The following is a 16,414-nucleotide window of genomic DNA, read 5'->3' as shown; positions in this document are numbered from 1 at the left end:
GCATAAAATGTTCTATAACTCTAGTTTAAAAGTTTTTGTGTCAACAACCTGCATAAAGAAACAGAACGTAATCAAAATATTAATGGGTAAGGAACTTCAAAAGAATGTTATTTGGTTGATGTGTAAGTTTGTGATTATCGAACTGAAGAAGGTAAAAATGTATCATATTATTTCTATAAGTCAAATAGACGATACGTTTGGATCACAAAGAACTTAAAATTAGATATAAAGAAATCTAAACTGCCCCTCATACTTTCGGTTACAGGTAAAAGCTACACTATTATGTTAACATTTGTATTGTTTAGTCAAAAGTTTATTTTAAAAAAGGCACGGAAGATACCAAAGAGACATTCAAAATTCTAACTTTGTCTAAATTAGCTTGTGTCTAAATTTGTTATATAAAAAAGATTGCAGCATGAGTAAAAAATCAATTTCATTTTGAATACTTTCCTTCAATTAGTTTATGGAAATAAGTTAAAAGAGAATGCTGTAGTCTTATCTTTTGAAACGATTGTCATGAGATTATCATAACATCTTCATCAATAGCTAGACGAAAGAATATGTAGATCTTATAATAATTTTTAGTGGTTTTTTTTATATCAATCTTAGATATATTGAAAATTCACAAGTTACGATATGCATATAGCTATTTTGGGACGTCAATATTATTCGATGTTATGAAAAAAAAATGAATCTGAAAAATTAGATTTAAAAAATATTTTTTAAGAAAATTTTAATTTTTCTGATTAATGATGAAGTTTTAAAAAAGTTTTCTTGCCATACTATTATCAATAACCTTTGTTGTTTGCATTGACTTATACCCTTTAATTTATTTTTCATTTACATGTTGTTTAAAAATAACACATTACTTACCTGTTCAAACTTTATTGATAATATGGTAAATAGCACTTTTATTTAAAGTTGCTACTTCATATATTAATTTATATTCTAGATTGTTTGTCAAAAAAGAGTTCAGAGTTTTTGTTATATAGTAAAAAAATGCGTAGAAATGACGGTATATCATAAACAAATTTTACAAATCTATTTATAAGTTTTTACCCAGTAAACATTTTATTTATAGAAAATTCAAAGAGGAAGTTTCGTTATATTTCATAGTGCACAAATACCAACCCTAAACGTTAATTATCTGACCGAAATAAATAGTAATCGGTTCAAATTCAATTTGGCGATGCTATCAAGTTTCATAAATAGATTTAGATAAATGGGGAAAGTGTCCATGGGACACAGATGATGCCCCCGCTTGCATATCATACTGATAAATTTATAAAGGGACATAACTGAAGAACGGTAAAAGTGATGCTACCCCAATTTGTACTTGATCTGTGTTTTGTGGTAATAAGCATTGTATAAGTTTCATAACATTTGGTTCAGGCAAACTTAAAGAACGGAAACGAAAAATTCAGCAATTTTTCCATTTGTAAAGGGGCATAACTCTAGAACAGTAAAAGTGACACCACCAAAATTCAAACTTGATCTGTATTTTGTGTTAATAAGCATTGTGTATAAGTTTCATAACATTTGGTTGAGACTAACTTAAGTTAGAGAACGGAAACGAAAAACTCACCATTTTTTCCATTTGTAAAGGAGCATAACTCTAGAACGGTTAAAGTGACGCCACCAAAATTAAAACTTGATCTGTGTTTTGTGGTAACAAGCATCGTGTGTACGTTTCATAACATTTGGTTGAGGCAAACTAAAGTTAGAGAACGAAAACAAAAATTTCAGCAATTTTTCCATTTGTAAAGGGGCATAACTCTTGAACGGTTAAAGTGACACCACCAAAATTCAAAATTGATCTGTATTTTGTGGTAATAAGCATTGCGTATAAGTTTCATAACATTTGGTTGAGGCAAACAAATGTAAGAGAACGGAAATGAAACATTCAGCATTTTTTCCATTTGTAAAGGGGCATAACTCTAGAACGGTTAAAGTGACGCTACCAAAATTCAAATTTGATCAGTGTTTTGTGGTAATAAGCATTTTGTATAAGTTTCATAACATTTGGTTGAGGCAAACTAAAGTGGAGAATGGAAACCAACTTTGGGACGTACGTATGTACGTACGTCAGTCCGTCCATCCGTCCCATGAATATTTTTCGTCACATCTTTCTCAGGAACTACATCATAAGGATTTCTGAAATTTGGTTTCAGGGTTTGTATAAGTCAGCTATACCGTGTGATGCGTTTTCAGATTCATCACTCAACAAATTTCTGTTTACCGAACACTTACATCATTTTACACATGACACCCAAGTTGAAAAATTTCGTCACATTTTTCTCAGGAACTACATTACATGGATTTCTGAAATTTTGTTTCAGGGTTTATATGAGTCACCTGTACCGTGTGATGCGTTTTCAGATTCATCACTCAACAACTTCCTGTTTACCGAAAACTTACATCATTTTACAATAACTTAAATATTATAAATGCATATTTGGGCGGGGGTATCATCAGTGAGCAGTATCTCGATCGCAGTTTCACTTGTTATCTTTGCGAAAGATATTTACCTCTATTTAGCGTATATTATATCAAGTACCTCTAGTTATTTACATCAAACTGATGATGACATATTAGATTTAATTGAAAGAGATATCATTAATCTATACTACTAAAGGCAGAGACCGATTTCATTGAACCGCAACTCCTCTGAAACCATACAAAGTCAGAAATATTTGTGATATGACGTATAAATGTAGTGTTTTGTACTTCCTAAATTTGTCCTTGAAACAATCTTTTTCCACAGAAAACGCCATTTTTTGAGAAAATATCGAAATTCGGAGACCGTTATCGATCCGTTTCTTTTACGCTTTCGTGCATGCTCACTCGACGTATCAAAGAATTCAACTTTATATTAACTAAATAATTAATATAGGACAATGGTGTTGATTAAAATTACAACATTCCAGGCCCCTTTGTTTTCCACGTAATTAATATTATCAATAATTAACAAGTTCCGGGTCGATACCGATACCATAGTATATGTCACCTGTTACCTATTACCTAATCTGTACGTTCCGCATCTGTCAGGCGCACCGCCATTTGCTTTGTCACGGGTCATTAACACACCTAAACTTCGTCATTATACAGGGTTGACACTATTCAATATTCAATCATTGTCACATTGTCTCCGTTTGTAGTTTTTTAATCAGTTTTACCTTATAAGATAACAATACAAATAATAAAAATCCAGACTAGAAATAAAGGCGTAGGTACAGTTTCCAATTTATTAGCCGGCTTGACGTAAAAACGGCGAATTGGTGAATTTTTAATTAATTAAAAATGCTTTATTCCATCTCGGATAGTTTCGACATTACTCGTTACCTGTTTTTATGCATAATTTATCGTTCGTATTTTAATCTCTTTTGATTGGTTGATGGAAATATCTGTTCACTTCTGGCAAATTTTATATTTCCTGGTCATTTGAATTAGTTTACTGGTCAATTCAACACGTTTAATTTGGTAATAGGAAACTTGAGTTACCATTGGTTAAGATAAAGATTCACCGCTATGTCCGTATAATGCTTACAATCGTATGTGCACTCTAGTACCAGCCGATGTTGATGGCCCCGCCTTTTTAATTCCACAAGCTAAAGGCAATAAAATTTTATGTTATTCAATTTTTTAGAAAAAACTTTGAGACATTTTAGAAATGTGTGGGTTAGATTCTTCTAAATTTTCCTCTCATTCTTTTCGCAGAGGAGGGGCTACATGGGCTTTTCACAGTAAAATTCCTTCTGAGTTAATACAATTTCACGGGGATTGGCGTAGTGACGCTTATAAAGTTTATTTAGAATTTGATTTACATGACAAATTGTCACGAGCTATGGCTGAGGAAATTCCCATTTAATTGTTTGTTTGTTTTTTGTTTTTTTTTTGTAGACAATGTGTCAAAAAATAAGGTTTTGTTGTTGTCAGATTCTACTTGCAAATATGTAAATAACATTAACTGGCTGGAATGCAATGCTATATCTGGTGCTAGTATAATTTTTTTTTTATACACACTTCATCAATTTGTGAAAGACATTAAAGCACTGTTGAGAAGATACACACATTTGTTATTGTATGTAGGCACAAACGATGTTGGGAATGGTTTATCCAGCAAATTAATTATTCAATATTACAATAATTTAATTGATTTTATTTGCAACACTTTACCGTCTTTAAAGATAATAGTTTCAGCAATTTTGCCAAGACCCATAGATTTTGATGACACAAAACAAACTGTTATAGCTTGTAATAAAGAATTGGCGAAGTTAACGTTGAAGAGAAATATTTTATTTGTTAAAACGTACAAGTAATTTGTTCAGCAACCAGGATCTATTTATAAAAGAAAATGTTTTTGTAAAGGTAGATTACATTTAAGTTATTTTGACGTTTCTGTTATACGAAACTTTTTTATAGGTGTAGTTAATCATTTGTAATTAGAATATTGTATTTACATGTACTTTTTTGATCAAGATACTTTGTGGTTTTTAACTTTATTTTTCAGAAGATGATGGTCAAGAAAGCTGGGCTAGACCATTACTTCTACATCTGGTTTACCTGTGAACCTCTATTAGTTTGCAGGATTCCAGTGTTTGTTGTTTGTATTATTAGGTATGTTTATAGTATAGTGTAGTTTTTATGTAACACTGGACACTTTATAGTGGCCGTTGGTTTGGTGCATTTATATATTTTGGAAGTTATATTTATAATTAATATGGACTTTAAATGAGAAATTATTTATGACATATGTATGATTGTAAATGTTTATTTATGCCAAAATATGATTATCATTACTTATGTGTTGAGTTTTGTTTTACTACATCGAAATGGGAGTGGAGGGAATTGGTAATTTTTTTATTAATTAAACATGCTTAATTCCATCGCGGATAGTTTCGACATTACTCGTTACCTGTTTGTATGCATAATTTATCGTTCGTATTTTAATCTCCTTTGATTGGTTGATAGAAATATCTGTTCATTTCTGGCAAATTTTATATTCCCAGGTCATTTGAATTAGTTTACTGGTCAATTCAACACGTTTAATTTACCCACCCTCCCGCCCATTTGTTTTTGTATTACTTGAATATTTTTGTACATGCGTTATACCTTATTAAATCGAAGATGTTAGTCTTTTTCAGATAATGCAGATTGATGAATTTGATGTCTTTTTGGGATGTGACTGGTGCATTTATATATTTTGGAAGTTATATTTATAATTGATATGGACTTTAAGTGAGAAATTATTTATGACATATGTATGATTGTAAATGTTTATTTGTGCCAAAATATGATTATCATTACTTATGTGTTGAGTTTTGTTTTACTACATCGAAATGGGAGTGGAGGGAATTAAAGAATTCAACTTTATATATAACTAATATAGGACAATAACGTTGATTTCAAATTACACCACTCCAGGCCCTTTTGTTTTTCAAATAATAAATACTACAAATAATTAGTAAGTTCCATGTCGACGGGTTCAAACAGAAAGATTTTGAAAGCAGATAAAACAGTGCCTCTTATAATCAACATGACTTTATCATATGACAATACGAATACTAAAAATCCAGATTAAAAATAAGGCTTATACATGATTAGATAACTCAATTCAGTCACGGACCCGCGATGTCGCGGGTGTGGTCTAGTAAATACAAAATGAAAGGAAGCATTATACTCTGTGGTGATTTAAATGCCAGGTTAGGTGCAGAACCAGATTGTATAGAAAATGATATATATGATAGTCACACACCCTTATGTAATACCTATGAATATGACATTGTACAAGAAATTAGAAATAGTTATGATAAGAAAATAGATACCAGAGGTAAACAACTAACAGAATGTTGTATTTCAACTAATATGAGAATCTTGAATGGAAGAATGTTTGGTAACTTATTTGGTAAATTCATGATCACTTGCCATAAGCCAGTCGGATCTAGTGTTGTCGATTATGTAATAGTATCAGAAAGTTTAATGTCAAATATACTTAGTTTTGTGTTTTCAGATTTTTTACCAACTTTTTCTGACTGTCATTGTACACTTTCATTCATATTATGGTAACTTATATTAAGAATTCGTCAAAATGTAATATTAATATGACCGACTTGACAGGAGGATACATTTGGAGTAATTCTTCACCTGTCCAATAAAATTTAGAGATGCTCTACTATATATAGTATGTTACCCACTCTGTAAGGCTAAAATAGATGATTTTCTAAAACAAGATTTTGATTCTGAAAAAGCAGCCATTTGCTGATATACTAAAGACAGCTGCTTAAAAGCTTGTATTTAAAAAAAAATAAGAAAAATAAAAAAAAAAGACCATAAAATGTAAATATTTTGATTCAGATTTAAAGAAGAAAAGAACAGTTTCGATGGATAAAGGAGCATCACTTTCTAAATATCCTTTTAATTCAATTATAAAAGGATCATATTTTAAATGTTACAGGTAATACACCAAATTGCAAAGATATAAAAAAAAAAGACATTTTAAGCAACAAGTTTTAGATCAGCTAATCAGTCAAGGGATTATGATCCCAAGAAATATTGGAAACTCATAAATTTACTTAAAGAATCTAAAAATGATAATATTCTAGATTCAGCTAAGCCGGAGGAGTGGCATGAATATTTTTCAGACTAGCTTAATAAGTCATCAGATTCCCATAGTAATAGAATACATGAAATAAGGTCTGAGGTAGAAAAATTAGAGAAAGTTAAACAATTTTGTGAATTAGATTTTAGAATCTCAAATAAAAAAATTGCAAATTCTGTGAGCAAACTTAAAAATGGAAAAAAACATCAGGTTTAGATGGTATTCATGAAGAGATGTTAAAGACAGGTTCATCAGTTTTAGTTCCATTGTTAAAAAAACAATAATACTGTATTTTAAACAGGTTTTTATCCTTTAGGGAGCCACCATTTGATTTTTATGGGGGGGCTAGGATGAAAATTTTTGTCCTGCCTTTTTATTTTTCCCTCTATTCGGTCCTGCCTTTTTATTTTTCACTCTATTCGGTCCTGCCTTTTTTTTTTTTTAGTTTATCCTGACTTTTTTTTACATAAATTGTCATCCTGCCTTTTTTTTTTTGCAAATAATCTCATCCTGCCTTTTTTTTTACTCAAAACTCCTGTCCTGCCTATTGTTTTCAAATTTCATCCTAGCCCCCCCCCCCCCCCCCCCCCCATAAAAATTAAATGGTAGCTCCCTTACAATGGTCATCAGCATATATCACCCAGATTTTTAAATCTGGAGAACCATGCAAACCAGAAAATTATAGAGGTATTGCTATTAACTTCTGCATAGGTAAATTATTTAATTGGGTTCTAAATAATAGACTTGACAAAATTATATCATAAGTAAATGTTAAATTAGATTTAAAAAAAATCGAGAACATCCGATCACATTTTTTGTTCTAAAGACATTAATTGACAAGTGTATCAATAACAAAAATGGTAAACTATTTGCATGCTATGTAGATCTCAGAAAAGCATTCGATTCTGTTATTCATACAGGTATACAATATGAAATACTTCAACACAACATAGCAGGACAGTTTTATGCTATAGTTAAAAAAAAACATGTTTAATAAAAGTAAGCTATGTGTCAAATTGGCTACCAATCAACTCCATTGTTTAGATCATTTAGTTGAGTGAGGCAAGGGGATGTTTTAAGCCCCAACTATTCAAACTTTTTATTGATGATCTCCAGGATGTTTTCTCTTCTTGTGCAAACCATGTCAGTGTTAATAACAAACGGGTTGATTGTTTAATGTATGCTGATGGTAATTATCATAGATTCATCAGAGGGATTGCAAGAGAGGTTAACTATACTTAATAATTACTCTTCTAAATGGTGTTCAAATTTAAATGAGAACAAGACAAAAGGTATGATTTTTAATAAAGCAGGGAGACATTTTAATCTCTCTTTTTACCTAGGTTAGAAAGCTATTAGTTTACTTATAATTATAAATATTTGGGCATCACATTTATACTTAGTGGGAAATTTTTTCAATGTAAAGATGAATTGTACAAGAAGTCTATGAAAGCATATTTTAAATTACAACAGTGTATGTCATCTTCAAACCCTAGTGTTTCAACTTTACTAACTTTATATGAACATACTATAGAGCCAATTCTAACCTAAGGATGTGAAGTTTGGGGTATGTTTTCAGTTAAGTCAGCTGCATGTAAGAAAAATTATCAATATATTTTAGAAAAAGTGTTTTCAAATGGTACATCTGAAAAATCATACATCAAATTTATGAGATACGTATTAGATGTAAACAAAAAATCCAGTAATCTTGCTGTGACTTCTGAACTAGGGAGATACCCAATGTATTTTTATATTATATTAGCAATGTTAAAATATTATCATCGACTAGATAATTCTGAGAACATGTTATTATGTGATGCACCGTTTCGATTCCTAACATCACTGAAGAGACATTAATTGTCGAAATCCGGATATGGTGTACAAAAACCTTTGCACCTTTTGTTTGCGGTATGTCATCTTTTCCGCAAGTTTATTGTTTTCTGTTTAGTATTAAAAATTTAATTAAGATCCATTGATTACATCTATGATCCGTTTATTTGGCAATCGCCAATGGCAGTCAGCAGGGTTTAAGAACATTTGTTGTTCGACCTGTTAGTCAAATGCGTTTTGTTAAAATATACTTTTTCACTTTTTTGGTCTTTTGGAAAATGTTGTTTGTGCTGTATTTAGACCCCTCTAACAAGAAATTTGTTTTGCATGCACACGTATAAAAATTGCGGTTTTTATCCAACGCAATCATAGGTTTGAACGTTGTTTTCAATTTAGACTTGTTTATATTTTTTCGTTTGGGCTTGTATTATATTTGCCTACGGGTTTATATGATCCGTTCATCCTATTTTGACTCCTCAAAATTCAAGAGTCTATCCCAAATTGAGGTAAATTGTATGGCTTTCCAAATACCGTTTCGATTCCTAACATCACCGAAGAGGCTTTAATTGTCGAAATCCGGATATGGTGTACAAAAACCTTTGCACCTTTTGTTTGCTGTATGTCATCTTTTCCGCAAGTTTATTGTTTTCTGTTTAGTATTAAAAATTTAATTAAGATCCATTGATTACATCTGTGATCCGTTTATTTGGCAATCGCCAATGGCAGTCAGCAGGGTTTAAGAACATTTGTTGTTCTACCTGTTAGTCAAATGCGTTTTGTTAAAATATACTTTTTCACGTTTTTGGTCTTTTGGAAAATGTTGTTTGTGCTGTATTTAGACCCCTCTAACAAGAAATTTGTTTTGCATGCACACGTATAAAAATTGCGGTTTTTATCCAACGCAATCATAGGTTTGAACGTTGTTTTCAATTTAGACTTGTTTATATTTTTTCGTTTGGGCTTGTATTATATTTGCCTACGGGTTTATATGATCCGTTCATCCTATTTTGACTCCTCAAAATTCAAGAGTCTATCCCAAATTGAGGTAAATTGTATGGCTTTCCAAATACCGTTTCGATTCCTAACATCACTGAAGAGACATTAATTGTCGAAATCCGGATATGGTGTACAAAAACCTTTGCACCTTTTGTTTGCTGTATGTCATCTTTTCCGCAAGTTTATTGTTTTCTGTTTAGTATTAAAAATTTAATTAAGATCCATTGATTACATCTGTGATCCGTTAATTTGGCAATCGCCAATGGCAGTCAGCAGGTTTTAAGAACATTTGTTGTTCGACCTGTTAGTCAAATGCGTTTTGTTAAAATATACTTTTTCACTTTTTTGGTCTTTTGGAAAATGTTGTTTGTGCTGTATTTAGACCCCTCTAACAAGAAATTTGTTTTGCATGCACACGTATAAAAATTGCGGTTTTTATCCAACGCAATCATAGGTTTGAACGTTGTTTTCAATTTAGACTTGTTTATATTTTTTCGTTTGGGCTTGTATTATATTTGCCTTCGGGTTTATATGATCCGTTCATCCTATTTTGACTCCTCAAAATTCAAGAGTCTATCCCAAATTGAGGTAAATTGTATGGCTTTCCAAATACCTTTTCGATTCCTAACATCACTGAAGAGACATTAATTGTCGAAATCCGGATATGGTGTACAAAAACCTTTGTACCTTTTGTTTGCGGTATGTCATCTTTTCCGCAAGTTTATTGTTTTCTGTTTAGTATTAAAAATTTAATTAAGATCCATTGATTACATCTGTGATCCGTTTATTTGGCAATCGCCAATGGCAGTCAGCAGGGTTTAAGAACATATTGTTGTTCGACCTGTTAGTCAAATGCGTTTTGTTAAAATATACTTTTTCACTTTTTTGGTCTTTTGGAAAATGTTGTTTGTGCTGTATTTAGACCCCTCTATCAAGAAATTTGTTTTGCATGCACACGTATAAAAATTGCGGTTTTTATCCAACGCAATCATAGGTTTGAACGTTGTTTTCAATTTAGACTTGTTTATATTTTTTCGTTTGGGCTTGTATTATATTTGCCTTCGGGTTTATATGATCCGTTCATCCTATTTTGACTCCTCAAAATTCAAGAGTCTATCCCAAATTAAGGTAAATTGTATGGCTTTCCAAATACCGTTTCGATTCCTAACATCACTGAAGAGACATTAATTGTCGAAATCCGGATATGGTGTACAAAAACCTTTGCACCTTTTGTTTGCGGTATGTCATCTTTTCCGCAAGTTTATTGTTTTCTGTTTAGTATTAAAAATTTAATTAAGATCCATTGATTACATCTGTGATCCGTTTATTTGGCAATCGCCAATGGCAGTCAGCAGGGTTTAAGAACATTTGTTGTTCGACCTGTTAGTCAATTGCGTTTTGTTAAAATATACTTTTTCACTTTTTTGGTCTTTTGGAAAATGTTGTTTGTGCTGTACTTAGACCCCTCTAACAAGAAATTTGTTTTGCATGCACACGTATAAAAATTGCGGTTTTTATCCAACGCAATCATAGGTTTGAACGTTGTTTTCAATTTAGACTTGTTTATATTTTTTCGTTTGGGCTTGTATTATATTTGCCTTCGGGTTTATATGATCCGTTCATCCTATTTTGACTCCTCAAAATTCAAGAGTCTATCCCAAATTGAGGTAAATTGTATGGCTTTCCAAATACCGTTTCGATTCCTAACATCACTGAAGAGACATTAATTGTCGAAATCCGGATATGGTGTACACACACCTTTGCTCCTTTTGTTTGCGGTACGTCATCTTTCCCGCAAGTTTATTGTTTTCTGTTTAGTATTAAAAATTTAATTAAGATCCATTGATTACATCTGTGATCCGTTTATTTGGCAATCGCCAATGGCAGTCAGCAGGGTTTAAGAACATTTGTTGTTCGACCTGTTAGTCAAATGCGTTTTGTTAAAATATACTTTTTCACTTTTTTGGTCTTTTGGAAAATGTTGTTTGTGCTGTATTTAGACCCCTCTAACAAGACATTTGTTTTGCATGCACACGTATAAAAATTGCGGTTTTTATCCAACGCAATCATAGGTTTGAACGTTGTTTTCAATTTAGACTTGTTTATATTTTTTCGTTTGGGCTTGTATTATATTTGCCTACGGGTTTATATGATCCGTTCATCCTATTTTGACTCCTCAAAATTCAAGAGTCTATCCCAAATTGAGGTAAATTGTATGGCTTTCCAAATACCGTTTCGATTCCTAACATCACCGAAGAGGCTTTAATTGTCGAAATCCGGATATGGTGTACAAAAACCTTTGCACCTTTTGTTTGCGGTATGTCATCTTTTCCGCAAGTTTATTGTTTTCTGTTTAGTATTAAAAATTTAATTAAGATCCATTGATTACATCTATGATCCGTTTATTTGGCAATCGCCAATGGCAGTCAGCAGGGTTTAAGAACATTTGTTGTTCGACCTGTTAGTCAAATGCGTTTTGTTAAAATATACTTTTTCACTTTTTTGGTCTTTTGGAAAATGTTGTTTGTGCTGTATTTAGACCCCTCTAACAAGAAATTTGTTTTGCATGCACACGTATAAAAATTGCGGTTTTTATCCAACGCAATCATAGGTTTGAACGTTGTTTTCAATTTAGACTTGTTTATATTTTTTCGTTTGGGCTTGTATTATATTTGCCTACGGGTTTATATGATCCGTTCATCCTATTTTGACTCCTCAAAATTCAAGAGTCTATCCCAAATTGAGGTAAATTGTATGGCTTTCCAAATACCGTTTCGATTCCTAACATCACCGAAGAGGCTTTAATTGTCGAAATCCGGATATGGTGTACAAAAACCTTTGCACCTTTTGTTTGCTGTATGTCATCTTTTCCGCAAGTTTATTGTTTTCTGTTTAGTATTAAAAATTTAATTAAGATCCATTGATTACATCTGTGATCCGTTTATTTGGCAATCGCCAATGGCAGTCAGCAGGGTTTAAGAACATTTGTTGTTCTACCTGTTAGTCAAATGCGTTTTGTTAAAATATACTTTTTCACGTTTTTGGTCTTTTGGAAAATGTTGTTTGTGCTGTATTTAGACCCCTCTAACAAGAAATTTGTTTTGCATGCACACGTATAAAAATTGCGGTTTTTATCCAACGCAATCATAGGTTTGAACGTTGTTTTCAATTTAGACTTGTTTATATTTTTTCGTTTGGGCTTGTATTATATTTGCCTACGGGTTTATATGATCCGTTCATCCTATTTTGACTCCTCAAAATTCAAGAGTCTATCCCAAATTGAGGTAAATTGTATGGCTTTCCAAATACCGTTTCGATTCCTAACATCACTGAAGAGACATTAATTGTCGAAATCCGGATATGGTGTACAAAAACCTTTGCACCTTTTGTTTGCTGTATGTCATCTTTTCCGCAAGTTTATTGTTTTCTGTTTAGTATTAAAAATTTAATTAAGATCCATTGATTACATTTGTTATCCGTTAATTTGGCAATCGCCAATGGCAGTCAGCAGGTTTTAAGAACATTTGTTGTTCGACCTGTTAGTCAAATGCGTTTTGTTAAAATATACTTTTTCACTTTTTTGGTCTTTTGGAAAATGTTGTTTGTGCTGTATTTAGACCCCTCTAACAAGAAATTTGTTTTGCATGCACACGTATAAAAATTGCGGTTTTTATCCAACGCAATCATAGGTTTGAACGTTGTTTTCAATTTAGACTTGTTTATATTTTTTCGTTTGGGCTTGTATTATATTTGCCTTCGGGTTTATATGATCCACTCATCCTATTTTGACTCCTCAAAATTCAAGAGTCTATCCCAAATTGAGGTAAATTGTATGGCTTTCCAAATACCTTTTCGATTCCTAACATCACTGAAGAGACATTAATTGTCGAAATCCGGATATGGTGTACAAAAACCTTTGTACCTTTTGTTTGCGGTATGTCATCTTTTCCGTAAGTTTATTGTTTTCTGTTTAGTATTAAAAATTTAATTAAGATCCATTGATTACATCTGTGATCCGTTTATTTGGCAATCGCCAATGGCAGTCAGCAGGGTTTAAGAACATATTGTTGTTCGACCTGTTAGTCAAATGCGTTTTGTTAAAATATACTTTTTCACTTTTTTGGTCTTTTGGAAAATGTTGTTTGTGCTGTATTTAGACCCCTCTAACAAGAAATTTGTTTTGCATGCACACGTATAAAAATTGCGGTTTTTATCCAACGCAATCATAGGTTTGAACGTTGTTTTCAATTTAGACTTGTTTATATTTTTTCGTTTGGGCTTGTATTATATTTGCCTTCGGGTTTATATGATCCGTTCATCCTATTTTGACTCCTCAAAATTCAAGAGTCTATCCCAAATTAAGGTAAATTGTATGGCTTTCCAAATACCGTTTCGATTCCTAACATCACTGAAGAGACATTAATTGTCGAAATCCGGATATGGTGTACAAAAACCTTTGCACCTTTTGTTTGCGGTATGTCATCTTTTCCGCAAGTTTATTGTTTTCTGTTTAGTATTAAAAATTTAATTAAGATCCATTGATTACATCTGTGATCCGTTTATTTGGCAATCGCCAATGGCAGTAAGCAGGGTTTAAGAACATTTGTTGTTCGACCTGTTAGTCAATTGCGTTTTGTTAAAATATACTTTTTCACTTTTTTGGTCTTTTGGAAAATGTTGTTTGTGCTGTACTTAGACCCCTCTAACAAGAAATTTGTTTTGCATGCACACGTATAAAAATTGCGGTTTTTATCCAACGCAATCATAGGTTTGAACGTTGTTTTCAATTTAGACTTGTTTATATTTTTTCGTTTGGGCTTGTATTATATTTGCCTTCGGGTTTATATGATCCGTTCATCCTATTTTGACTCCTCAAAATTCAAGAGTCTATCCCAAATTGAGGTAAATTGTATGGCTTTCCAAATACCGTTTCGATTCCTAACATCACTGAAGAGACATTAATTGTCGAAATCCGGATATGGTGTACACAAACCTTTGCTCCTTTTGTTTGCGGTATGTCATCTTTTCCGCAAGTTTATTGTTTTCTGTTTAGTATTAAAAATTTAATTAAGATCCATTGATTACATCTGTGATCCGTTTATTTGGCAATCGCCAATGGCAGTCAGCAGGGTTTAAGAACATTTGTTGTTCGACCTGTTAGTCAAATGCGTTTTGTTAAAATATACTTTTTCACTTTTTTGGTCTTTTGGAAAATGTTGTTTGTGCTGTATTTAGACCCCTCTAACAAGAAATTTGTTTTGCATGCACACGTATAAAAATTGCGGTTTTTATCCAACGCAATCATAGGTTTGAACGTTGTTTTCAATTTAGACTTGTTTATATTTTTTCGTTTGGGCTTGTATTATATTTGCCTTCGGGTTTATATGATCCGTTCATCCTATTTTGACTCTTCAAAATTCAAGAGTCTATCCCAAATTGAGGTAAAATGTATGGCTTTCCAAATACCGTTTCGATTCCTAACATCACTGAAGAGACATTAATTGTCGAAATCCGGATATGGTGTACAAAAACCTTTGCACCTTTTGTTTGCGGTATGTCATCTTTTCCGCAAGTTTATTGTTTTCTGTTTAGTATTGAAAATTTAATTAAGATCCATTGATTACATCTGTGATCCGTTTATTTGGCAATCGCCAATGGCAGTCAGCAGGGTTTAAGAACATTTGTTGTTCGACCTGTTAGTCAAATGCGTTTTGTTAAAATATACTTTTTCACTTTTTTGGTCTTTTGGAAAATGTTGTTTGTGCTGTACTTAGACCCCTCTAACAAGAAATTTGTTTTGCATGCACACGTATAAAAATTGCGGTTTTTATCCAACGCAATCATAGGTTTGAACGTTGTTTTCAATTTAGACTTGTTTATATTTTTTCGTTTGGGCTTGTATTATATTTGCCTTCGGGTTTATATGATCCGTTCATCCTATTTTGACTCCTCAAAATTCAAGAGTCTATCCCAAATTGAGGTAAATTGTATGGCTTTCCAAATACCGTTTCGATTCCTAACATCACTGAAGAGACATTAATTGTCGAAATCCGGATATGGTGTACACAAACCTTTGCTCCTTTTGTTTGCGGTATGTCATCTTTTCCGCAAGTTTATTGTTTTCTGTTTAGTATTAAAAATTTAATTAAGATCCATTGATTACATCTGTGATCCGTTTATTTGGCAATCGCCAATGGCAGTCAGCAGGGTTTAAGAACATTTGTTGTTCGACCTGTTAGTCAAATGCGTTTTGTTAAAATATACTTTTTCACTTTTTTGGTCTTTTGGAAAATGTTGTTTGTGCTGTATTTAGACCCCTCTAACAAGAAATTTGTTTTGCATGCACACGTATAAAAATTGCGGTTTTTATCCAACGCAATCATAGGTTTGAACGTTGTTTTCAATTTAGACTTGTTTATATTTTTTCGTTTGGGCTTGTATTATATTTGCCTACGGGTTTATATGATCCGTTCATCCTATTTTGACTCCTCAAAATTCAAGAGTCTATCCCAAATTGAGGTAAATTGTATGGCTTTCCAAATACCGTTTCGATTCCTAACATCACCGAAGAGGCTTTAATTGTCGAAATCCGGATATGGTGTACAAAAACCTTTGCTCCTTTTGTTTGCGGTATTTCATCTTTTTCGCAAGTTTATTGTTTTCTGTTTAGTATTAAAAATTTAATTAAGATCCATTGATTACATCTGTGATCCGTTTATTTGGCAATCGCCAATGGCAGTCAGCAGGGTTTAAGAACATTTGTTGTTCGACCTGTTAGTCAAATGCGTTTTGTTAAAATATACTTTTTCACTTTTTTGGTCTTTTGGAAAATGTTGTTTGTGCTGTATTTAGACCCCTCTAACAAGAAATTTGTTTTGCATGCACACGTATAAAAATTGCGGTTTTTATCCAACGCAATCATAGGTTTGAACGTTGTTTTCAATTTAGACTTGTTTATATTTTTTCGTTTGGGCTTGTATTATATTTGCC

The 16,414-nt window shown here is 32.2% G+C and overlaps 1 protein-coding gene across 2 annotated transcripts in view; it reads right to left on the bottom strand.

Moving 5' to 3' along the window:
• The window catches only part of LOC127711749 (zinc transporter ZIP12-like), a 58,332-nt gene that overhangs the window by 27,253 nt on the left and 14,665 nt on the right, over positions 1 to 16,414 (bottom strand). Inside the window, exon 1 of one of the 2 annotated variants that reach the window (XM_052217863.1) lies at positions 874 to 959. The exons of the other annotated variant lie outside the window; for it this stretch is intronic. The gene's annotated coding sequence lies outside the window, so the exon portion shown is untranslated. Of the gene's footprint in view, positions 1 to 873; positions 960 to 16,414 lie in introns of those variants that run through there. 2 annotated transcript variants of the gene reach the window in all.

The sequence above is a fragment of the Mytilus californianus genome, unplaced genomic scaffold (genome assembly GCF_021869535.1).
Source record: "Mytilus californianus isolate M0D057914Y unplaced genomic scaffold, xbMytCali1.0.p SCAF_8, whole genome shotgun sequence".
Lineage (NCBI taxonomy): Eukaryota > Metazoa > Mollusca > Bivalvia > Mytilida > Mytilidae > Mytilus > Mytilus californianus.
Note: the sequence above shows the minus strand (reverse complement) of the source record. Positions and strands in the feature narration are given on the sequence as shown.